This window comes from Canis lupus, chromosome 11 (genome assembly GCF_003254725.2).
Source record: "Canis lupus dingo isolate Sandy chromosome 11, ASM325472v2, whole genome shotgun sequence".
NCBI lineage: Eukaryota > Metazoa > Chordata > Mammalia > Carnivora > Canidae > Canis > Canis lupus.
Window position 1 is genome coordinate 61,418,492 of NC_064253.1, and position 26,790 is coordinate 61,445,281.

Sequence of the window (26,790 nt, forward strand, 5' to 3'; positions counted from 1 at the left end):
AATTGTGATAATACAAACAAGTGGAGGCAATGGAACAAGACATATATTTGGCTTCTGCCCTGTAAGCCTGAGAGTCCAGGTGAAAAGAGGTAGATTTATGGCTGACGCTAAGCTCTCATGATAAGACTTTTTCGACTTCTAGCTGGTTCTTTATTCATGGCCCCAAAACAGGAGAAGTGAATATATATTTGAGAATTTTAAAACTTCCCAAGCTGTAATTCACATTTATTTGCATTTCTTTTCAGAAGAGGAGATGGAGCATGGGAGAACATTCTGTTGATGAGGATCAAACTCACAAAACAGGATGGGTTCACATAATTCCTAGAGTTATACCAGTATTACCAGTTATTAATATGGAATGTTACTGGTACCAGCTTGCCAATGGGCCTTGGAAGCTTCTGGGCTGCATTCAGCTGGCATTGGCTAATTACCTGCACAGCCATTCTTACTGTCAGGATCATTTTATACAATATTTAACAAAAGAAAAAAAGAAGGATGCAAAGGAAAAATAAATCCTGATTTTTTTTTTTTTAAATCATGGTTTCTTTTTCTAACCTCTCCTAAGCAATGGATGTTATACTTGGAATCCTACCTGGGTTCCAACAAATTACCTATATCAATGATTTCTCCAAACATGTCTATCAAAGAAAAAAATTTAAAACCCATAAAAGTGGGAGTGGTTGCATAATGTTCAAGGACACAATTCAAGGTCCATTTGAAAGGCTGAAAACTAAGGTAAGGTACAAGATAGCTGGACATTACATCCCTCAGTTAAGTGAAAAAGTCAATTATCTAAGTTCAGAATGATGCAAGCATTACTTCATTGTTGTTCGTGTGAGAAATACCCAGGAGGATTGAGTTGACTGTAAGGTCATTATGAATCAGTTGTCTGATGTGGCACTAGATTTCTAAACTTGAAGTTAAAAGTCCTATCATCTTTGAGTTATTGCCAATACCTAGCATCGTTCTGGGAAAGTATCAGTAATAAATACATGTTTGTGGAATGTGACTGTTATGGGTGATCTTAGAGATATAGAGCAAGAACTCTATGAGAGAAACATTAGGATAAAAGAGATAAAAAGAATGTGACAAGGATGCAGATGTATGCAGAAACCATATTACAAAAGAAGCAAAAAAAAAAAAATGGAGGGTTGCTTTTCTTGGCAAAGTAAAGATTTAGTAAGGGGAAGCTACATGGCAATTGTATTTAATTTTTTAAGAAAATAAGTTTGTCTATTTTGTCTCCAGAGAATAAATCATTTTCAGTTGCAAACAAGAGAGAGTCAATTTTACCTAAGTACGAGGAAGAGTTTTAAACTGTGTATGGCTTGGGAACCCTGGGTGGCGCAGCGGTTTGACGCCTGCCTTTGGCCCAGGGCGCGATCCTGGAGACCCGGGATGGAATCCCACGTCGGACTCCTGGTGCATGGAGCCTGCTTCTCCCTCTGCCTGTGTCTCTGCCTCTCTCTCTCTCTCTCTCTTTCTCTCTCTCTCTCTCTTTCTCTGTGTGACTATCATAAATTAAAAAAATAAAATAAAATAAAAAAATAAACCGTGTATGGCAGAAATTGCCAGTTGTCCTCTAATATTAATTGTCTCTTATTTACATTGCAGTAGAACCTTTTTTAAAAAAAAAAAAATATATATATATGTCTATGATGATCTAGAATAAAGACTTCCTTTTAACCATGTATGGAATGTAATTGAGTTCTGATCAGCTGGAACTGAGCAGGAATTATGATTGCAGCTTCTGGATTTACTGTCAAAAAGAAGGGATGTGCATTCCGCTGTCCTCCTTTCTCCTTGTCACTGGGAATGTAAACTCATGACGATAGGAACTGAAAAAACTACCTTGTAGCATGAGATGGAAGTTGCATGTTGAAAACAGCAGAGTGAAAGGTAAATAGAACCAGGGGCTCTAATGACTGTTAGAACTGCCATATCAGACTTGGACCATCTACTCACAAAAATAAACTACTAGATTATTAAAGCCAATATTATTTTGGGTTTCCTTATAATGGAGTAACTAGTACCTCATCTGTCTGTTCTTTCCAACAAGTGCTTTGGAAGATAACGATCTCTTATTAGCAGGTGAGGTCCAAACAAAATTATTGTGGAGGAAAGTATTTCATTGAATGGGTGACAGGACAAAATATCTTACGTGATTCATCATAGGTTAGATATAGAGCATTTGAATGATACTGGAATTGCTTAAGTTAGTCCATACATTCAGAAGCTACATTTTTTCTGATTTAAATTCTAAGAGGAGATAGAAAAATGTGCTTTGTGAGGACTAGCTGAAGGAACTGGGAATATTTACTTCTGGAAAAGATAAACCTTAGTGGTTTGGGTTGGCAGCATGTGAGAGCTATCACCAGTTTGCTGGTGGGCTGTGATGTATATACGAAGTAAATTACACCTCTTGGCCTCCACAAAGGACAGAATTTGGGTCACTGGGTGGAAACATCAGGATCATAGTTGGAACTATAGCTGCTTATGCAGGCTTTTTTTTAAATTTAATATAAATGTCAACCAAGCTTTGGACTTTTTTTTTTTTTTACATTGGATCGTATTTTGTTGGTTTGAATTCAGTCTGTTAAGGTCTTTTGGAATCCTGGTGATGACATATGATCTAGCAAAGTTTTCCCAGATATAGCCCATTCTTCCTACTTATTAAGGCTAAGAATTAATGAGGTGATATTTTGGAAGGAAATTCTAAATGTTGCTAGAGTTACTTGAAAGGATTATCTTGATTGGTTCTGTTAATGACTCCAATCTAGAGTTTTATGAGTCTCTCACCGGGTTTCATAAGTGTCCCACCCTGGAAAATCTGACAGTAATCCATATACTGAACATATCTTAGTCATATATCTTTCAAAAACTAGATGCAAAGAATTATGGTAGTGAACTTTACTGACCAAATTAAAAAAAAAAAAACCCTAATATTAAGACAGTAGCTGGAATAAGAAACTGGCAGATCTCCATTTTCCTCTTCATAGCCATGTTTCTAGGCTTAATGTGGGCTGAGACTGTGGGAAAAAAGCTTTCTCTTGTGCACCCTTTCACTGCTCCCATTTTCCTGGAGTGCATGATGTTTAAGGAGAGAGAGTTTTGGATCTCTCCTTTGCTCTCACCATTGACTTTCTCTACGTGATTTATCCCTATTTTTCTGTCTTCTTAGGGTTCTTTCAAGCTTCATTGCAGGTTTCTTCTTCTCCTATGAGCTATTCTTTCATTCAACTACCAATTCATCCAACAAACATTCACCTATTTGCGGTGCACATACTCTGCAATGCACTTGGCTCACAGAGATGAATAAGATTCATTCACTCATTCCACAAACGCTTATTATGCTGGGCAGAGCATATACAACAGTGAACAAGAGAGATTCTCAAAGAGCTTTAAGCTAGTGAGGGGGCTTTAACCTAAAGGAGGATTACAGACTCATCAGCAGATAGTAGTAAATATTTATGGAATGATTATTTAATCATTATTTAATCCTAGTTACCATGCTAGGTGTTTTACCTGCTTTGTCTCATGCAGTAAAACCAGCAAGGAAGATGGTTTTCTTGTACCCATTTTACAGAGGAGGGAACTGAAGAACAGTAAGATAGATAAGTAATGTGCCCAAGGTCATAAGTGATGTTAAATAATGGAACTGAGTGTTTCATTCCAGACCCTGCATTATTAACCAGAGGTAGAGGTGGGAACGGACTGCCCTGGTGGAAGTGGGTGTTTTATCACTGAGATTGTTTAGAATTTCAGGTACATCAAACTTTTAGTGCTTTTTTACTTTCAACTAATTTTACATATTCTACATACAATACACTCTTTATTGCCTGCACCCAGGGCAGACGACTCCTGTCACTGCCCTTGGTACTTCCTCTCCGCTTAACCCCTATACTCTACTGCTTTCCCAGGTCACTGTAAAACATACAGAAGAAATGTAAAAGAATTAGGGGAGCCTGAAAGAAATGAATTCATCCAGAGGGTTAGAAGAAGCTGGAAGAGTTGATGCTTTAGCTAAGCCTTTAAATGCTACGTAGAAATTTGCTAAGCAAAGTAGGTGAGAGGTGAGGGGTATAGGAAAGGGTACTCCAGGCAGAAGGAATTGCTTGAGCAAAGACATGGATACAAAAACACTACGTGCAGAAACTGACAAATAGTTTGATGTTTACAGGATCCAAAAGTCAGAAACAAGAGTGGACAAGTAAGCAGGGGCCAGGCTACCCAGAGGGAGACATGCTAGCCTAGGAAGCTTTAAATTTCATCCCAAGTGCAACAGGAATCATTGAGGTAATGTCAACAGGGGTGATGCATTCAGATCCGAGTTTTAGCAAAACACACTGGAGGACAGATTGAAGGTAGTTAAGACCGGAGACAGAGACCTTTTTTCCAACTATCTCTGAATCCCACACTTCTCCAAATTACCCTCCTTTGCCATCACCATGTAACAGCCGAGTTGGCAAAGTCAGAAACTGGATAGCAGATAGGGGACTGCCTTCAAAAATGCAACAGCACTGGTCAAGGAGCTATTGCTCAGAGTGTGTCGCCAGGGAGACGGGAGAGTCACGGTTAATCTAAGGAAGGCTGCACATCTGAATAAAAGCATCTCTGTGAGGTAACTGTGTCAGCTTCTCACTCCAGCCGATAGCAAATTACTCCATCTCTAGCAGAGGTGTACTTGCTGACTATTTCATGTGGTAACATTGGATTTGCAACATGAAACACTAGTGTTAGCTGAGGGTATAGCTAGCAATTTGAAATTGGTACACACAGCAGTCAATCTATTGCTCCCCATTTCCATCGTCCCCAAAGTAAGCTTGCCATTAAACGCAGTGTGAGATCTTGCCCAGTGGGGACACTACTACCCACAGCCAGCTGCAAGCTCTCCACCCTCTCCCCTTTCTCTGCTTCTCTGTCTCTCTCTTACAAACATGGAAGAAATAAGATACCTTGGTATTTTGGATAGGGCTTTTGAGGGCACTTTTTCTCCCAGCCCCTTGCTTTCTCATCTCTTCGGAGTGCATAGGAAGGGAGGAGAGGAGATGGAGAGAACGAAAGGGAAGCAGGGAGGCAAGCAGGAAAGGAAAACACATTTTATCTACCTGAGGGGCCAGTTTATTATCTTGATTGAGGACAAGTAAAGAATAAACAGAGACGTCAGCTAAATTCATTTTGACAAGCACTTATTAAACCCTTATGCTAGGCTCTGATAACCCAAAGATGATTAAGCCAAGCTCTACCTTGAGCTTGCCCCAGTTTGGTTGTGAAGATACATGTACCATGCAAAACGACAGAAGTACATGATTAGTACAAAAGCAGCCCAAGGAAGGACTGGAACTCTGAGGGTTTGAAAAAGAGAGATTCTTAAAGAGAGGGTATCTTGGCTAGAAGTTTGCCAGACATGCGTAAGGGAAGAGGAAATATCCCAGCCATGGAGAGCATTGCGAGGATAGATACAGAGGCAAGGAACAGCATTGCATAATCTAAGAACCAGAAGTGGTCCAGTGTGGTAGGATCGGAAATTGTGAGGGTTGTAAAGCAGCAGCATGGGACAAGATCCATGAGGTTGTCACATGGCAGAGGAGAGGCTAGAAATGTAGCTCTAGGATCCATGGGCATTTTCCTAAAGAAAAGAGGGAGCTGGTGAGAGTCTTCAAGTTAGGAAGTGACATAATTAGATCCAAGTTTCTAAAGGATTCCTCCTGTGGCAATGTGGGGAATGGGTTGCACAAGGGGGAGGACATAAGATGCTGTCTAGGGGAGGCCTGGTGGCTCTGAATTCAGGTGTTTTAAGTGGAAATGCACAAGAGCGTTAGGTTTCAGGAACAGGTAGTCGATGACCATTATGGACAATGATGTTAACGCCTTGCAATTCTTTACTGTTTACAAATTACAAAGGGAAACTGGCCCTGTATTTTCCGTCTTCTCTTTATCTTATTAGGCATTGGCTGTAGGATCATGGTTAATTCCACCAATCTGGGGTCAAAGAACCTGAATGCAAATCTCAGCTCCACTGCTCCCACTGGTTGTGGGTCCTTTACCCAAGAATTATAACTTTTTATTACCTTATTTAGACAATGGAGGCATATATAATGATGTCATCTATTTCATTGGATTATTACAAAGTGGCTTTAACTGTGGTTGCTGGAGACCAGTTGCTGGAGTTGTATTTGTTTCACCGTCTTCTAGATTTGTGACTTTGGACATTAACATTTAAAACAGGCTTTAGAAAAGACAATAATTTCTTAAATGGATAACTGAATATTTTATCTTTTATCTTTGCAGTATTTTCCAGTAGCCATCTTTGAACTAATAACTATAGTTTTGGGCACCAAGCAAAAAAGAATCCATTATTAAAATGGTAGTAATTGCTTTTATTTGCATATCACTTTACAGCTTTTAACATATTTTAATAATCATTTCCTCATCGACAGTGGCTTATCCTTCTCAGTATTTCTGTGAAGTTACCGGTGGATTAGTGGTCACTCAAATATCCCAGGAGCTGGAATTGACAAATTAATGGTCAATGTTTATCTTGCATCTCCTTGTTGAAGGCACATGTTGTAGAGACAGCTATTATGCAGTGAAAATTGCTTAGAATGAAGAGTTGGAAGACCTGAGTTTAAATCGCAGTCCTGTCATTTATCAGTCAGGTGGCTTGATAAATTGCTTAAATCCTTTGACCCTGTAGAGTTTCATGTATAAGCACCATATGTGAAAGTGCATATGCAAATAGCTCAAGTGGAGCCTCAGAGAGCAGGGAAAATCAGAAAAAAAAGGGAGAGATGAGAAGGGAGAGTTTTCTAGGAAAGAATAGTTGTCTTGTAGGCTTTCAATTAATTATTCAAACTATTCTCTATAAGCCCAATTCAGGGACTAGGAATTCTCCGATGTTGGCCCATTCTAAATCCTCAATCTTTTTTTTTTTTTTTCCACTCTAATAGGGACTCAGGAAGCCTTCTCTAAGGCAGTTTCCAATAATACTTCCCCCTTTCCCTCTTTTGGGGTGCAAAAGAATCTAGTGAAAGCATGTTAATTTTGGAGTCATTGAATCTGAGTTCAAATTCCAGCTCTGCTGCATTCTAATTATGTGATCTTGGGTATGTTAATTAACCTCAGGACCTCCAGTTTCTCCATGCATCATGACATTGTGGAGAGCCTTGATAGGAAAATGAATGTGGACCTCCCAGCACAGATCCTGGCATATAGCAGAGGCTCAATGTTCCTTTTGTTCTGAATTTCCTTCTTTCTTTCCTTCCTTTCATCAGTTGGTCTTTCCTTCCCCTCTCCCTCCCTTCTGCTGGCTCCCTTAACCCTCTGCTCCTTTGACTAAGTGGATTCAGTTCTGGAGACAGAATGGCTTACAGTTCATTTCAGGACACAGATATTTTGAGCTGTTTGTTTTCCAGCTTACACTCATGTTTTCCAATTCAGGTTACGTTTCCTGCTGGAAAACTGGGCCCTCACAAGAGCTTTTGGCAGCCACAGACTGATTTGGTTGAGAACCATCCCTTCCTTGGCAGGCAGTCGAGGAGAGCCACTCTGTGTGTGCGGGCGGTAATTCACACTCCTCTGAGGTTGGACTGCTCGCCAAAGTCACTACCCACACAGCTCCATCTCCCTTGAGATGGAGACATCCTTTTCCAGCTTAATAGTTATGTGCTCTCTTGGAAATGGAATACAGAGACACTGGAATAGATAAAGCTGGGCTTTGCTCATATCTTCTCTTAGAAACTGGGTATGGACTACTGGGTCTTTAAGATCCCAGAAAGGGGATGAAGAGCCGAAAGGCCCAGGTCACTAGGGCAATTTTGTGGAAATTGGTCCTAATCTACTCAGATGCTCCCTTGCTCCTAGGCTTTGCCTCTTAGCATCTCTGCTGGCTTTGATACTGGATTTATTTGAAATTTAGGTGGCCACACATGGTGCTATCTCTACTTTATGTCTTGTCTCCCATTCAATCTGCCAACCCACCCAGAAGCTTACCAGTATTTTATCTTAGCTTTTTCATTCTTTATTTTTATCTTCAGTGTTCCCCTACTGAACCTAACTTAACATGTCTAAAACCGAACATTGTAATTGTCCCCCTGCTTCTCTTTGGCTCCTGAGTTTAGGGAAGACCATCATTAGCTCTGCAGTATAAGCTGGAGACCTGGGGGGTGATCCCAGACTCTTCCATGTTCCTGTCTACCCTCTCTCCACCCAACTGGTCATTTAGAACTATCTCCTCAATGTCTCTTGAATTTGTTCTTTCTAGTCTTAGCTACCCAATTCCTCCTCTCTAGTTAGACTTTATTATTTCTCATTTTGATTGTTGCAAAGTTCCTTCTTCTATTTTTTGGTATGATCTTGATGTAATATATTTAAAACTCAAATGTGATTGTGTATTTCCTTTGCTTAAAATGCGTCCCTGGTTCTTGCACCATTAGCTATAAGATTAAGTTGAAATGAGGGAAATGAGTTCATTCTTCACCTTCCCCTTCTCTTCTCTTGCACCTTGGCTACAATAATATCATGACTCCGATACCTTTGATCCTGTAATTTCTCATACTTGAAAAGTCCTCCATCACATATTTTGTCTTGTTTATTTATTTATTCACTCAAATCACCAGTTTCAATGTCTAGTGTAAAGACCTCTTCTGTTTAAAATAGGGTTTGCAAACACTGGACTCAGTAATCCCTAAAGTGCTTTCTGGCTGGAAAATCCATGATTCTGTGAAATCTCGTACTTCATATTTAGAGTCACCTGCTTTCTCCCATCCTTATTTTTTTTCCTGGAAGCCAGAACAATATATGCTTTAGAAACTATGTTGTGGACTGACAATGCCCTTTAAAATAAGTCAGAAATTGAAGATCAAATCCATAGACATATTGCCGGCACTGTTTGTGGAAATGAGACTCAGAGCAGAAATGGTAGGAAAAAATGCCCCAATTCTAGTAGAAAGAGAATGTGAGCTCAGAGATCTCATGGGACTTGACATTTCCATCGATCATGGCTAGCAAGCATGGAAGGGGAATGACTTGGTTTAATGCAAATCCTCTGGATCTAGTTAACCATTTGGAAATCATGAATAACAATCACCTTCTCCATTAAGACCCAATTCTTGTCACCAGCCATAATAAATACATATCATATTGCCCATGCATCAATGTTACAGTGTTCTTCTGAAACAATCCCCTGAGATATACATCCACCTAGGCGTGCACTTGCATGCATGCCCATGTGCACACACGAACTTATTTATATACCACTTGCCCTCTAAAACACAAAATAAGGCTGATTGATAAATAGATGAATAAGTGCTGTTGCTCTCCGTCTCAATTTATAGCACCCTATCCAAACCGTACCTTTGACCTTCCCGTCAGTATTCAGCCATCCCAGAGAGACTTTTGACAACCAGGTCCTGCACATTTCTGTGTCTTCTTGTTTCATTACCAACTAGGCTCCCCATGCCTTGCTGTGCTCCCAAATTTCCCAGACTTCTACAGTTTCCTCCCCCAACACTAACTCCACAGTCCCTCTCACCCTAAAACAAATTCTGGCTTCCCACTTTGGGGTCTTGCCTCACTTACTTGAACTCAGTCTTCCTTTGATTTGGTTTGTTCCCAAATGTTCTAGGAAAGTCTTTTCTCCAGTTCCCATATCAAGTTCCTTGCCTCAGGAATCCACCCTGATAGTCACTGCTGGAATTGCCATGGCCTGGCTGGGTCAGATATTGAACTATTATCTCTTGGCTCCAAATTCAGTCTTCTGCACTCAGGTTTGTTAAGCAGGGACTGGGAGCCTGTACACCTCTTTTCTGTTTTCCCACCAGGCTGCATGGTAGATTTTGTCAATAGGGAGAGCCAGAGTCAGACTGCAAGGCAGGAGTCTCTTCCCTGTGGGCTTTTGGTGGGTTACCTCAGGCTTCTTGTACCTCCACAATAGCAAGGTGTTTCTGCAGCAGCTGCTGAATCCAATTTTTCCAACACGAAGAATCAGCTGCATGGCACCTTTTCCAAGACACAAATGCAGCCAAGCAGTGGGCATCCCTACCCTCAGAGATCTGAGGGTCTCTGGGACCCTAGTCCATTCATGAGATGTTCATCCACACTTCTAAATTTTAATTTCCCCTTTTCTCTTTGTTCTTCCTGTCCTAGGGGTAGTAGCTCTTTCTACATTTGCTATGTCTATTTATCTCTTAGTGTATCATATTTTGTCTTTTGAGATATCTAGTTAATATTTTTTTACTTGAATTACAATTTTTATATTAAATTCTTCCTGTTAAAATAGCTGGGGTTATTCTTTCTATGAGATATCAGCTATGGAGGAGATGACTTATAAAGGAATTCTCTTAAAACTCCTAACACTGTACCCATGAATATGCTGGTGTAAGACCCTCTCTCAAGTGCTTAGGGAATTTGTTAACACTAATGCTACAGTCTAAAGAGTTGGACTTGCCACTTACCTATCCCTCTGGTAGCTAAAGAAAGAATAGCATTTCCAATTTATTTTGGATCCCCCGGTTTGTGACAATGCCAACCTCAGTTCAGGCATGAATATCATTGGGGACTGGACTTGACACAGGAACCATGGACATAATGCACCCTATATACTGTAGCCAGCTAGGTGGACAATGGGAATCTGTTGTGCAAGAGACTTTAAGCTCTTTCCTTCTCTTTATCAACACTGTCAGTACCTATCTGTGGGACAGAGAGAGCTTATGTTCACAGATACTTGCTTTCCCACCATCTAGCACATGGTAAGGTTGCACTTTTGCACTCGTCTCAAAGTTAGGTGTGATCATGGGATTTGCTTTGCTGTATTTGTGTGTTGGTATTAAAATTGTCTTTTGTACACAGCATATAGTTGCATCTTGACTTTTTATACAATCTAACAATTTCTACCTTTCATTTGAGGGTTTAGTCCATTTGTGTTACACTAAGTATTGATATTATTGAATTGATCATGTTATTACTTGTTCCAACTACTTTTTTTTTCATTATTCTCTTCTACATTTCTTGCCTTGTTCTGAATTAATCAGTTTTAATATTCAATTTTACTTTCATAGCTTTTTAATCATACCTCTTTTCATATCTTTAACTGACTGTTCAGTTTTTAAATAATGATTACCAATGTACCTTTAGCTTCACAGTGCTAACTCTTTACTCCTTTGTATGAAGCACAGGAAAATTGCAACATTGATTTCATCATCCTTTGTGTTATAAACATATATTATATACACACATTTTTCAATTCATATATACTATAAACACCATAACAAAATATCATAATTTTTGTTTTTGTTTAAACAGTCATATTTTTAAGGAAAAGGAAGAAAGGAAAGGAAAACTCTCCCCCATATTTGTGCAATATTTATCGTGGTTAGTGCTACTCTCTCTCTCTCTCTCTTTTTTTTTTTTTTTTTTTTTTTTTTTTATCTGTCAGACTGTCTATCTAGTGTTATTGCCCATTAGCCAGGAGAGCTTCCTTCAGAATATTTTGCACAGTAAAAATCCTGGTGACAAGTCCTCTCAGCTTTTGTTCATTTAAAAATATCTTAATTTTGCCTTTATATTTTTAGAATAATTTTACAGGGTATAGAATGCTTGCTTGTCAGTCTTATCCTTTCATCATTTTAAAGGTGTCATTCCATTGCCTTGTGACCTTCATGATTTCTGATAAGAAGTCAGCAGTATTTGTATCATTATGCTTCTGTATGTAATGTATGATTTTTTCTCTGGCTGTGTTTAAGATTTTCTTTCAACCTTTGGATTCAACCATTTTGATATGATGTCATATGATAATGATTATATTTATTCTACTTGAGGTTCACTGGAAATTTTGTATCTATAAATTGAACTTTCTCAAGTAATTTGGGAAATCTTTGACTTTAGTATTTTTCTCTGCTCCATTCTTTTTGACTTTCTTTTGGAACTCCAACTATAAATGTATTAAACTTCTTAAACTTTTTGATATTGTCTCACAGGTCATTAAAATTTTGTTATTTTTACTCAGAATTTTTCCTTTCCATTCTTTAGTTTGGATAATTTTAGTTCATGTGTTCTTGAGTTTACAGTTTCTTTCCTCTGAATTTTTTAGTGTTCTGTTTCAGTTCTAAAATTTGCTGTTTCTCTTTTATAGTTGCTACTTGTTTGCTAATATTCCCCATTCTTCACTTACTGACACATATTTTCATAGAAGTTCTTGAACATACCACTTTTTTGAAGTAGAGGTCAAACATTCTTTTTACTTTGAGTGTCTAGTAATTTTTTATTATATGTGTACAATGTGGAAGATATATTGTAGAGATTATTTTTTTTTTGGAAGAGTGTTGTTATTTGTTTAATTAACCTGGCTGAACTTAACTCTAAACTGTGTCTTCCTTGAGAGGAAATAGTTGAAATCTCTGCCCAATTATTTCAGCTTTCAGTGCTTGTATTTTTCCTTGTTCAGCAGTCAACCAATACTTTTAGCAGAATTTATTTGCAGATTTTTGCACTCCCTCCCTCTAGTACATCCCCCTTTCAGGATCTTTTCTGCCCCCCCCCCCAACACACACACACACACACACACACACACACACACACACACTTCAGCAATTTTGCCAACTCAGCACTTCATTCTTTAATATCTCAAGATAGCAAGACGAGTTTCCTACTACCCTGAGCTATAGAGATTGGGACATGCCCTCAGGTAAAAAGCTGCCAACTACAGATCTCAGCAGTATACTTCTGTCTTACAAGGATTGATCTTTCATCCAATTTCTGCCAGGTTGTGTTATTATCCAATGCTCTTAAAAATTATTTTTAATACATTTTATTATTGTTATCTGTAGAAGAGTTAGTCTGGCCAAACTACTTTGCCATTATTGGAAGTTGGAACTTTATTAAATTCACTTTGCCTTTTATAATCTTAGCAACCTCTTTGAGAAGTCAGCTATAAATAAATATTATAACATTATATTGTGCTTTCAGTTTATGAAGGATTTTTATATATATTTTCTTTTTTAAACTTTGACTCAATCTAGTTAGGAAGATATTTCATTGTTCCCATTTTACAGATGAAGAAATTGAAATTCAGAGACATTATCTTATATAAGTTCATGCATCTAATAGAGTTGTCTTTTGAACTCAGTTTTGCTAATTCTAAGCCGTGGGCTTCTTACATGACACCAAAGTTGTCTCCATAGGGAACTTCTGCCTCCTAACTGAGGCCTGGATAGCTTTGATGACCTGCTCATAGAAAATTTGTGGCTGGATGTGGCTGAATGGCAACTGGAGAGGGAAAGTCTTCTCTGAAGCCTGGGCACGTACCACTGAGCAGGGTCTGCCAATTCCCACGGATATTCAGCATATGGAATTCTCAGGACTGCATATTTGTTCCTTTGCCATGAACTGGTCCCCTAAAGGTTGATGGACCAATGCCTGCTTAATGCAGGTTCCCCAAAGCATCATCCTAGGGGGCTTATCTGCAGATTTAGATTCAGAAGAGGCATGAAAGTGGGCTGGGTCTGGCATAAGATGAAGACCATTGAGGAAACTGTCCTGGCTACAGTGATTGGCTCTGGAAGTACAGCCAAGCAGGAAGGCACTGAGCCCAGAGAGCTTGGCAAGCTTATCATGTACCAGGCCTGGCTGAGCATAGGGGTGTGGGGTGTGGGGGTAAGAGGCACCTAGGCATTCCATGGTCATAATCTTGGGAAAGTGGGCTCTAACCCAGACCAGACCCCAGAAAAAGAGCAAGACTTTGCCATAAAGATCCTGCTGAAGCTTTGGGGCATCTCAGACGCCTGGAAGAATCAGATTTGGGGCTTCCATTCAACTCTTTGCTCAATAACAAGCCCTATGCCAGGTATATGTTTTGTTTTGTTTCTTAAATTTGATTAAGCAGGAACTTACAACCAAGTCTGATAACTGAGCCAACACAGAGAAAGAGTTCTATATGGAGGGTACTGTTGGGGGTCTCCCCAAGGGCTCTGGGGAGCCAGCTTGGGGCTAATATTGGAGCTCCATCACAAATAACATGAAAAGCCTGCCAAAGTTTCTATCCTAGGCATTCAGTGACCATAGGTCGCTAAAGCCCAGATTTATGTCTATTTTGAATGATTCTCTTCTCTGGCCTCTCCACTCATCCATGTCCCAAGGATTGATTTTCTGGCCCTTCTGGGTTATTGGCAGCTGGAGAAAGCATGGGCCACTATTCTGCTTGACAGGCACTGTCTGTGCAGAGCTGGATCACAGCTTTCATAGGCTGCCAGTCTGACTCGGAGGGGGCTTGATGAATTCACCATCCAGAGAGTGCCCCTAGCGAGCCTGTTCCTGGAGACTGGGGTTTGCTCCAGAACAGCAATTCTGACAAATTGACAGGGCAATGGGAGATCATTAGACTGCCAAGTACCTCTGTAGGCAGAGAGTGGGACACTAGACCCATTTACCACCTTTCCATAGAAGTCCTAGGTGTAACATTAATGTCCAAACTGACCCACTGAGACCCAGTTGCCACATCATTCTGTACAGATGGCCAGATCCACTGTTATCTGGGCATAAGAACTCCTATGAGTGGCTCATCCACGTCTGTCTATTCCCACTGAACTTTTCTGCATGCATTCTGAATGGCCCAGAAAGCCTTATACCGTAGCCTTTTGTGTGCTAAGCTCACTCTTGATTTCATGTTCTATTACTATTAAAACTCTCATTGTCTCTTTGTCCCACTTTCCTCATCTACTTATTTTAAATTAGATTTTATCTACTTTTATATTGAATATATTTAGGTAATCCATCTTAAAGTGTTTTATTGAAAAAAGGTATAAATAAATAAACAGGCAAATAAACATAATCTCTGTAGGAGATAGGCTTGAGTTCCATACAATGGTGAGAATTGTTCTCCATAGCTCTAGGTAGTAGAGAAAGTTACAAGTGAATTTTAAGCATAGGTGGATTTTCTTGAGTTCCTCCTGTAGTTTATTTTGGGAGATGATAGTTCATTTCGAGGGATAAATATTCCAGTCATGTGCTAGAGCTTGTTTGTTTTCATGAGAGAGAATTTGTTAAATTTTAAGGGATCTTTCAAGTTGGTTGATGACACTCTGGTAGCTTTAAGTCAGCCAGAGAATTTTTTTTATATGTAGGTTTTTTTTTTAAGATTTTATTTATTCATTCATGAGAGACACAAAGAGAGAGAGAGAGGCAGAGACACAGGCAGAGGGAGAAGCAAGCTCCATGCAGGGGGTCAACATGGGACTCGATCCGGGAACTCCAGGATCATGCCCTGGGCCAAAGGCAGGCACCAAACTGCTGAGCTACCCAGGAATCCCCTATGGTAAGAGTATTAATGCAATAAAAGTGGTAAAAGGTTACAAAAATAAAACTTTTTTTTTTTTTTTTAGAATTTGTTTACCAGCATATCTACTGGGTGTTGCCCTCTCCCCTTCCCCAAATTTGGACATGAACTAGTAAAATTGCCTTTTTAGACTTAAACTGCAGATTAATAAATTATGGCTCAAATTAGAGGGTAGTACAGTCTGCTGCTTTCAAGTGCCTCATGGAGAGAGATGTGGGGAATACAACCAGTCTTATAGAAGTACCAGTTTTCTGTTGAGTGAGTACCATATATGATGCTGCTCAGTTGATGGTACTGAATGTTTTATTTACTGTTGAGGTGACATTGCTGTTATTTCAGGGTGTGTGTGTGACTGTGCATTTGCATGGGAGTGCATGTGCAGATATGTGCAGGAATAGAAGTTGTCTCTCTGCAGTGCTGCCTTGAGTGTGGTCATAAAAAACCACATAGACCCTGAGCTTCTGATGGTTCCTTTAGGTTCTCAGAGGGGGAGCGACCTCATTTGCTCAGTATTACACTTGGAGAATAGTGTTTCATGCCATGTGTAACCTGACCTTCCAACAGGCAGCATTTAGGTAACTTCCCCAGGAGTCCTGTGGGAAGGGTGGGCAGCTGAGGAGAACCAGTTCTGGGATCTTCCTCACCTAAGACCATGCCCATTTTCTACTGAGGAATGATGCTTTTTCTGATGACAGAGATCCAAAGCAACAATGTGTTCATTGGAACAGGGTATGGTAGCCATGGAGGTATGTATAAGTGAAACATCACAGAGGTGGGTGTGGAAGTCTCTGTTCTAGCGTTCCCCAAGAAGTGAGTTGGAGATTTAATGTACATTCCATGAGGGTAGGAACAATCTATCCCGTTGATAATGAATTTCCAATAAGTTATCATTGGCAGATTGTCAAGGCTGTCTCTCTAACATTGCAATGAACTCTGTGGACGCTAAGCCGGATGCTATTTAACATTTAAACACATAAACTCCTCTGATTCTGGTGTTTCCAGGTTGCCTTCTGATTGTGATTAGGCTTCCATGTAGATCTTCTGTAAGGAGAAACTGTGGTTCCTGCTGACAAGATTGTTATGGTCCACGTGACAGTCCTATCTCAGATCAGAATTTTTAAATGCATATTGTGATTTATCTTTCAAATTTGTACTAGTTTGGGTATGAGTGTACTTCCTAGAATTTAAATCAACTTAGGATCCCTAGCAAGAGTGAAATTTTGGACCAACTTGACCATGGACAGATCCTGGAGTGGCACAACCTCTGTGATGCTGCTGCTCTATGAGACCAGTCCGAACTTGTCCAAACCTGTCCTGGTTATAGCCAGCTTTTAATGTGGTTATATCAGCTAGGGTTCCACCAGGGAGGAAATCACTCCAAGCATTAAAAACAGGGAAGTTAAAGTAGAGAATGGCTTACATAGGTAAAAGAAAAGCTGCAAAGCCAAACTGAGAACAGCAAAGTAACCCACCTTCCAACAAAAGAAGCTTTTTCTGTCTGTAAACTGTAGTGACAGAGGATGGAGGCACTGCTTGCTGTCAGAGTGCAGGGGCTGGGGTCACCAGGAGAAAGCTGGAGCTATGGGAGGGGCATCACTGATTCCAGAAGTTTTGTCCCTTTAGCAAAAAGAGAAATGGGGAAAAATACCTTGGCATGTCTATTCCTCCTCTTTCATTTCCTGCCAATGCCTCCCATCGGCCGAGTGCAGATCACACAGGTGCTGGGGAAATGTAGGCTTCAGGATCAGTCCCCTACCACAGCCTATGAAAGGGAACAGAGTAGGTAAGGCAAAGGGACAGATCCCATTAGCCACTTTGTCCCTTTCTTACCAAAGATTGCTGGGGGATGTATACGAGCTAGATTAAATCAGTGTTACATTGAACAATCCCTGAGTTCCCCTTAGGGCTGTGGTTCTCAGTTGGTGTTAAGGGAACTCCTGGTGAGGTAATAAGAGGTCTGGGTAGGAGTTAAGGATTACAGAACAAGAAAGCACTCTCCCTCAATTCTTAGGTCAACTGTTTGAGAGATTTTGCATCTAAGACCTTTGCTTCTTTAGGAGCAACTGTGGAGAGCATGAACTTATCTTTCTCCTTTCCCGGGAGCTAGTATCTTTAATGTGCTGTTTCTCAACAGGATTATTGTAGTTTTCAACTTCTAATGGAATTCTTACATTTAATTTTCAATTTAAAGTAACATTAATAGCTTCCCCTCCCCCATTTTAATACCTTTAATTGGCAAAGGACCTGGTTAGCATTTACTATATGCATTTTTCTCTAACCCTCCCAATAATATTATTGAGTAAACAATAATACCCCCAATTTGTAGATGATCATATAAGCTTCAGAGAGGTGAAATAATGAGTTCAAAGTCACATGGTTATTATTATACATTTGTGTATTTGCTCTCTGTCTTATTCTACAACAGGATTTACAGGAGCTCACATGGCCAGTAAGAGATGGAATTAAAACCAAAACACAAATATGTGCTCTTATTACTAAAATGAGTTTCTTTTCCTGTTCTATAATATAATACCAGGCTACATAAAATCCCAGAGATTGGAGATTTGTCCTCCTTTACCCACATGCCAGACTATTTATTGAATATATCTGAGGCCTTTATCTCAGGGTAGAAGCACAGGTCCTACAGCCAAAGGACTTGAAGAGATCAGATGATCTCTTGGAAACTAAATAATCCTTCTTTCTTCTAAAAGTTTGAAAATAGACTTAGAAAAGTTAAGGGACACATCCAAGACCACCTGTGGTGCCATCATTGCAGTGGGATATTTTCTAGTTGCAAGTTGAACAGGAGTCTTGGTTTGTCTCTTTTCAGGCAAATGTGCATTGTTTGGGGATCCAAATTTTTTTCTGTTGGTGGCCAATCTGGCTTTGATCCGTGAAGAAAACATGGAAAACAAGATGGAATTTTTTTCATGCAAAGCACCCACATTGTAGTCCAGTTGGATTTGAGTGATCCTGAGGTGGCATATAGCTCAGCACATTTTCTTATGTTCTCCTGAGTGGGATTCCTTTGGATGAGTGTGATGGGAACTTCTAATCTGCTCAGGATGAATCTAACAACTGAAGCCATAGGAGAAGACTCATTATTCTTAGGCCCTTGGCTCTCCACTTGAACGGCTTCCTAGTCCTATCAATCCTAAAAGCAGAATGAATTTACTTTATTTGGCAGCCCAAGTTTTCACAAGGGTCTTTGAGGCAGTCCAACAGATGCCCCCACTCCATGTTCCTGACCTCAGCTCCCACCATGCACACCTTTGTTCACTTCCATCTACCATACCTGCCTCTTCACTTTACAGAAGATATATACTTCTATTATTTGGTTGATTTTCAAATTAAATGTACTTCTCTTTCTGTTTTCTGCCAGGAAGGCTCTACCCCGAAATATTTCTTGGTTCTCTTTTATTCTTTCGAATCTGTGCTCAAATACTACCTTCTCAGAGAGGCCTTCCCCAAGGTACCAATGTCCACACCTATCACTCTCTAGTCTTCTTTTCCCACTCCCATTTTTTTCAGAGATCTTATCACCCCAAAACATATTACATACCTGTTTGCTTATTGTTTTTCTGTACCAATTAGACCTTAAATCCTGAAGGGAGGATTGCGGTATCAGCCATGTGCTTGCCCATATCTCCAACTCCTACGACAACGCTTGGCTCATAAATAATTTGTTTAATGAATGAAAGAATAAGTGAATGAATGAATGACCTATTTTTTAAAAGATTTTATTTATTTATTCATGATAGACAGAGAGATAGAGATAGAGATAGAGAGAGAGAGAGAGGCAGAGACACAGGCAGAGGGAGAAGCGGGCTCCACGCAGGAAGCCTGATGTGGGACTTGATCCAGGGTCTCCAGGATCACACCCTGGGCTGAAGGCAGGCACTAAGCCACTGGGCCACTTGGGCTGCCCAGTGAATGACCTCTTATCTCATCCCACTCTACTGCTCTCCCTGAGGCCTTATCACCCTTGCCTAAATCATTCTAGTAACTTCCTAACTGATATTCCTGATTTGCTCTCCTGATATCTCCTTCATACAACTGCCACAGTGATCATTCTTAAATGGAAATCTGCTCATTTCTCTCTTCTTTAAAAACTTTTGTGGCTCCTTATTGCCTGTCATAGCTAGGTTCTTACATGCCTCCCAAGCATCATCTCTTCCTTAGTGTGCTTTGTGTTATAAAAAAATAAGATTAAATCTCCCATCCTTCTACTGTGTTATTTCTCCTGTATTAGTTTCCATTTGCTATTGTGACAAATCACTACCAACTTTGTGGCTTAAAACAACATTTAGGGGTACCTGGGTGACACAGTCAGTTAAGTTTTTGACTCTTGGTTTTGGCTCAGGTCATGATGTCAGGTTTGTGAGAGAGCCCCGAGTGAGCTCTGTATTCAGGGCAGAGTCTGCTTGGATTCACTCCTCTCTCTCCCTCACCCCCTCCCTCTCCCTTCCTCACACTTTCTCTCTCTCTCAAATAAATGAATACGATCTTTAAACAACAACAATAAACATTTATTATCCATCAGTTCTGGAGGTCAGGAGTTGGCCACAGGTCTCCCTGGGCTATGATCAAAGTGTTAACAGGGCTGTGTCCTTTCTGGAACTTCTGGAGGCTCCAAGAGAGAATCTGTTTCCTTGCCCTTTAGAGCTTCTAGAGGCTACCCTCATTCACTGACTCATAGACACCTCCTTTCATCTTCAAAGCCATAAATACAATAGTTCTCTGATCTTCTGTAATCACATCTTCTCTGATTCTTTCCTTGTGCCTCCCTCTTTTATCTTTAAGCACCCATATTGGACCCACCCACATAACCCAAGATCATCTCCCTATTTTATTTTATTATTATTTTTAAATATTTTATTTATTTATTCATGAGAGACACAGAGAGAGGGGCAGAGACACAGGCAGAGGGAGAAGCAGGCTCCCTCCAGGGAGCCCAATGCGGGACTCAATCCTGGGACCCCAGGGTCATGTCCTGAGCCAAAGGCAGACACTTAAGCACCGAGCCACCCAGGCATCCCTCATCTCTCTATTTTAAAGTCACCTGATTAACAACCTTAATTCCATCCTCAACCTTACTTCCCCTTTGCCATGTAGCCTAATATATTTACAGGATTTGGGGCATTAATAGGTCATGGACATCTTCGGGCTTGGGCATTATTCTGCCTAGCATAGAACCTCTGCCAGATTCCTTTCTCCTTTATTTCTATATGTATATATCCTATCCATTAATTTCATCCATCCTTTAAAGCCCAACCTCTAGTTAAAAGTAATGCTTCCTTTTACCCCCACAACATATTGTTGCAATCTTCTCTTAAGGCAATACTTTTCATCTTGTATTATGTATATGTCTTATTATTCAAATCAGAATGCTAGTTCTTGGATCACAATAACTAGGCATAGTTCATCATTATAAAGAGAATACTTCCATAAAGAGAATACTTCCATAAAGAGAATACTTCCGTGTGCATGTAACGTTTAATAATCTGTTGCTGAAGAATGAATTAGAGAAAAAGTAAGAAAAGAAATGAATAGAAAAATTTAAGAAAGAAGTGAGGAAGAGAGAAAAGGAGGGATGCAGATCTTTTGTAGGTAATATACTTTCTTTGCAGACATGGAAAGGAGATGATGGCTAGATCTTCAGGCTACATTGTGACTATTCTGTAGTTATTTCATGGGCAGTCAAATCTGCTTTGATTTAGTCATTCATGTGCCTCTTTGTGTTCAGCTCAGATGCTGTGGAGGTGATTTGGGCAAAGGCTTGGGATCATTAAGGCTTCAGTTGTTCACAAACTCCTGCATTTACTATCTCATAAATTGTACTACCACCCATAAATCCATCAACTAGAAACCCTGAGTCCTCCATACCCAGAAGATCCAAATAAAAGGCTTTTTCCAATAGGTCCCTAAAGTTTCTAAGATCCAACTGTATTAAAAATCGCTGAATTAAATTATGAGAAATTAAGGGAAATCAGATGACAAAAAGCACAGGTCTGGCATGAGTTTCAAATTCAAGTCTTCACTTAGTAGCTGTATGACTCTGGTCAAGTTATTTACCATTTCTGAATCTCAGATATTGCCTCTCTAACAGGGAGCTAATAATACCATTGACCTCATAGGATTGTTGTGAGGGTAGAAGGAAATATGTATATATATACCCACCCACCCACCACAGGACACACACAGAGGTGTTTAGAAGAGGTTTCTTTTTTGAACTTCTACCAACACCTTCCAGCCTCTGAGGCAATAGCAGCTGCATCAAAGGCAGCACCTGAAAAAGGAGCAACTGTGGCTCAAAAGTGACCTCGCATCGAACTAATGACAGTGGCCAGGGGTAAGACATGGAACTTTATCAGCTGAGTGAGGTAGACAGATCAGCCCAGTGATACAGCAGATGTTTCCTTTGCTTGCACTTTGCTTCTGCATCTTATCACAGATAAGTCCCAGCTATTCTTTTGATGGCTGTTATTGTCATTTCTCTCTCAACTGTAAGTTAAGAAGAATCAAAACCAAACTAACAATAAATGAATTAACCAATTAATAACCACCCTCTACTTTGAAGTGTCAGGTGTCATAGAAACATGAGATTTTATTTTCACTGGTCTTGCACCAGGAGTGCTTAGCTACCAAGAGCCTTGTTTGTTATCATGATGGAAACTGGATATGGGGATACAGTTAGGGAGGAGAAGACAGCCATCATTTCTTGATGCCTTTTTAAAGGCTTGCCTCATTTATACTAACTGAAGCTGAGGCCAGGAATGGAGAAATTATCGAGCCCCTCACTTGAAAAAGTGAGGAACTGTCAGATATAGTGCCTGGCAACAGAGCACATTTGAAGAAAAGGGATTTTATAAAGGTTTATGATAAATTGTGGCAACTCAAAGCCTCCCTTAATAGGGAAAAGTATTGCTTAGGGCCGGGTATGTGATGACTTGTGGGTAATCATTCTCTCCTGGTTCTTTTACAACTTTGGGGCAATAGCTTTTCACTATGAAACATTCTGACTGTGAGTATCACTTGTTTATATTCTGGACATCGTAGCATAGACGTATATACTGACCACAGTCATACACTTACAGATCTAGAACACTGAAATGATTCATAGTCACAGAAAGCTCATTGATCAATATGGAGAAATGGCAACTCTTGAGAACTAAGAGTGAAAAGCTGATCCATGCTTTGTTCTTTTTGGTGTGCCTGAATTCACCTACTTTGCTAAATCCTGCACTGCTAAATTTCCTCTTTGCGCAGGGTTTTCACCTGAAAAGTTGCTAGCTAATGAGCATTTATAATACAGGCAGAGCTGAACTTTTGAACATGTCCTTGGAAATTTAAGTGTGGTAACTGGTGAGGGTTATAAAAGATAAGGAGGAATTGGGTAAGTTATAAGGGTGAAGGTATTATAGGTAGAGTGTATTGCATGTACAAAGGAATAGGCTACTCTTCATTCTCCCCTTTATCTCTCAAAAAAATATAATGATATCTTTAAGGAACTCAGAGTGACTGGAAGTTAAGGGACATAGAAAGGAATCTATGGGAGATGGAGTAGGAAAGGCATGAAGGACATTGTTACCAAGTTACGGACACACTTCTCTGTCAGAGAGGACATATGAAAGCTTTTTGGACAGTGATTTTCATCATCAGATGTTTATTTGGGGGAGTAAGATCTGGCCAAAGGGTTTTTGTTGGTAAGTGGTGCCTAGAAGTGGGGTAGGCAGTTTACCTCAGGTTGCCAATGTTGTAGTCTAGACTGGGGATTAAGGGCTATGTCCAGTTTTGGTGTTGTAGACAGAGAACTAGAATACTAGGCTGATTACTAACCCAGGGATTCAAATACAGGGCCTAAAGCAGAAACCCAGATATCTGCCCTCAGGGATGAGACAAAGGCAGGTTAGCAGCCAGGATATCTGTGTCATAGGTTCAATGATGACTGGTCTTGGACTCTTTTTATCCTTCATGGCTCTGGCGAAATACATGAATGGATGGCCCAGATCTGAAAAGCTATAATCTGGCATAAAGTATGTTGAGTCTTAAAAAAGAAAGTTAGACAAAAACTATGAGTTATGGAAGGCAGAGAGCATATCTTACTTGAGGATGCGGGATTCATGGAGATTAGGACATCTGGATGTTTATCTAAATGTAAAAAGTTAACGGAGGAAAGGAAGGGGAGGCCAAAGGCTAAAACGGAGTTAGGAGAGGAGCCTAGGGCAAGGACGATGTAGTCCAATTAGGCCATAGAGGGAAAATGACAAAAGGAATAATCTTAGAATTCCTTATTAATTATGACTCCTGAATTGTATGAGTTTTTAAATCGCCTAGGAAGAACTAATTTATTCAATATTATCTTAAACATTTACCAAGATATAAGCATTCTGTCAGTCTCTGGGGACATAGAGATTAATAATAACAGTAATAAACATTTATATAGTGATTCCTATGCACCAGATATTACTCTAAAATTTTTACATATCGTAGTTCACATCATCATCTTTGCAGCAATTCTTTGAAGTAGCTACTGTTTTTATTTTCCTCATTTGATATACGAGGAAACTGAGGCACTGGGAGGTTAAACATCTGCCTAAGTGGTTGACTGTAGAGCTGAGGTTCAAATTCAGGCATTTGACTTTTGAGTCTGGGCTCTGGACCACTGTGCTATGCTATTGCTTCAGAGTAAGTCATGTGTTCTACTCTCATACTGGATCAACTACAGAGGCTAATATATGAACCCAATTATACCACAATAAAGTTGATTAAAAGATAACCAGCCCCCCCAAATAAAAGTTGAAACAAAGGCATTTTCAGATAAACTAAAGCTGCAAGGATTTGTTGCCAAAAGATTTGTCCAATAGGAAATGATAGAAGAACTTTAGACTAAAGATGAATGACAGAAGGTGAAAAGTTGGATCTACAAAGAGGAGTGAAGAACATCAGAAATGCTGAATTTGGCAAAGGTAAAGGATTATTTCCTTTTCCCCTAGTGAAACAATGTGTCATAAACCCAGACTTCTCTAAGGAAAACAACCTGAATATGTCATGTATCCATGTTTCACATACAATTTGCCAGTGGAGACTTTTCCTGTGAAAAACTGGGAAAGATTTGATCCAGTTAATCTGCAAAGATACTCAGGGATTTTCTCTGATAGCATCCCAAAGCTCCAGTTCATTTATGACTAGAAAGTCTCAGTGGGCAATATGCCAGTCCCACCTGCTCAAAACTTCTTTGTTAGACAGCAAAATCAAGTAGTAAAAGGATAAAAATGCAGTCTGTGAATTCATTACAGTTGGAAGAAGGCTCAGGACCTGTAAGTTCCCTCCAATCACACAGACATAGGTATGTAATTATGGTATGTAATTTAATAACAGTACTTGATCATATCATTACTTTACGAGCCAGCCCTAGGATGCTGATGATTTTAAAAAGTGCCCCAAACTTACAGAAACTACTTGAATATTAGGAAATCATACACGTATAGTCTTGGAATGACTATCGTAAATTGCTTATGATCAAATGTATGTTAGATTAACTATCAGATCAAGACATTTTGAATGACTTACAGATCCTATTTCGTAATTTGGGACTTACCTTAGGTCAGGTTTCCTAAGAAGAAGAACTTGAGATGAGAATTTGAGTACCCAAGATTTATTATGCTCAATGTTTGCATGTACATATTTTTTTCATGTTTTTACTTTAACTTGCCTATCTCTTTGTACTGGTAGCTTGTCACTTGTAAACAATATATTCTTATGTTTTGCTTTTTTAAAAAATCCAGTCTGACAAACTTTGCCTTTTAAGTGAAATGTTTTGTCCACTTATAATTAATGAAATTACTGAAATATTTATGTGTAGGCCTATCACTTGTGGTTTATTTTCTATTTGCTTCATCAGTTTTGTAGTTTTTCCTCTTATTTTCCTATCTTATTTTGGTTAATGGTGTGTTTTCTAATATACTATCTTAATTCCTCTAAGAGCTTTTTAGCCATGTTTCTTCATGGTGTTTTTAGTGGTATTAACTCTAGGGTCTTCATTGTGTATCCTTAACTTATCACAGTGTACTTAGAGTTAATACTGTGCTGCTCATGTAAAATATAAGAATCATTTAAAATAACTCCATTTATGACTACATATTTATGCTACTTTTGTCATTTATTTATAGTTATATATGTTATAAGTCCCATGATACAATGTTATAATTGCTTAAAATAATTAGTTGTCTTTTAAGGAAATTAAGAGAAAAATAGTTTTATATTTAACAATGGAGAGCATTCCTTTCTCTACATCTAAACTTTCACTTGATACAATTCACATTCACTCTGAGGGAATTCTTTTAGTATTTCTTTTAGTGAAGGTATCTTGGTAATATAATCTCTTAGTTTTTGCTTATTTGAAACTGTCTTCATTTCTTTAGGTAGGTTAGCTTTTTTTTTAAACAACTCTATGGAAGCACAATTTACTAAAAATAAGATGCATTCATTTTAGGTTTTAAAAAAAGAGTCAGAATGAAAACTCAAAACTCACAGTAGACATGTTTAACAGTGAAACATTAATTAGATCAGGAGTTAGGCAAAGATGTCCACTTTTACTTCTATTCAATGCTATACTGAAGGTCCTAGCCAATTCAATAAGATAAGAGAAATAAAAGACCTGCAGACTTGAAGACATAAAATTGTCTTTCTCTGCAAATGATATGGTTTTATACATAGAAAATCTTTAAAAAATTCCTCCAAGATTTAATAAATGAATGCAATCACAGAGGGTAGTAATAAGGGACAGAGGGCATGAAACATGGAAGAAGGGAAAGCCCATAGTAGAATATATTGCTGTTTTGGCTACTGCTCTTGATAGTTATTGATAGCTGATTGCTCGTCTTCTGAGAAGTCTTAATGAATCCATTGAGAACCATCTACTCAGGTGAAGAAAGAGGAGTATTTCCTTTCCCATTGGTTGGAATATTACCTATAAAGGTATTAACTCTTCCGTACTCTGGTTTGTATGTGAATGAATACCAAGTAGGTTGCCATGAATCTCAGAACTTTGAAAGGCAGGAAGTGAAAGGTACAAGGTGCTGTCAGGTTTCACCTGAGGGAAGCTGGTTAAAGTCTTCATTGAAACTGGCTGATAAAGCAATTCCTAGAAATAGAGGCAAGGCCCAGGGAATCTGAAGTGCTACATAAGAGGTATCCAATATAGTACATTTGCTCACTATATCTCCAAGCATGTTTCTGAGGGCAGAGGGAAGCAGCTGCTAGCTAAGATTAAGGTTCCTTTCTATAAAAAACACACATGTCAGATAGGCCATAAGAACCACAGGCAATGGGAATACCTAAATTCCAAATAGCTTCCTTTCCCCATTCTTTGCTCAAGTCATAGAGTCATGGATCAAGAATAATAAACTCATCAACCCAGATGAGTTAACATGTAAGTGGCTAAATATGCTCATATATAC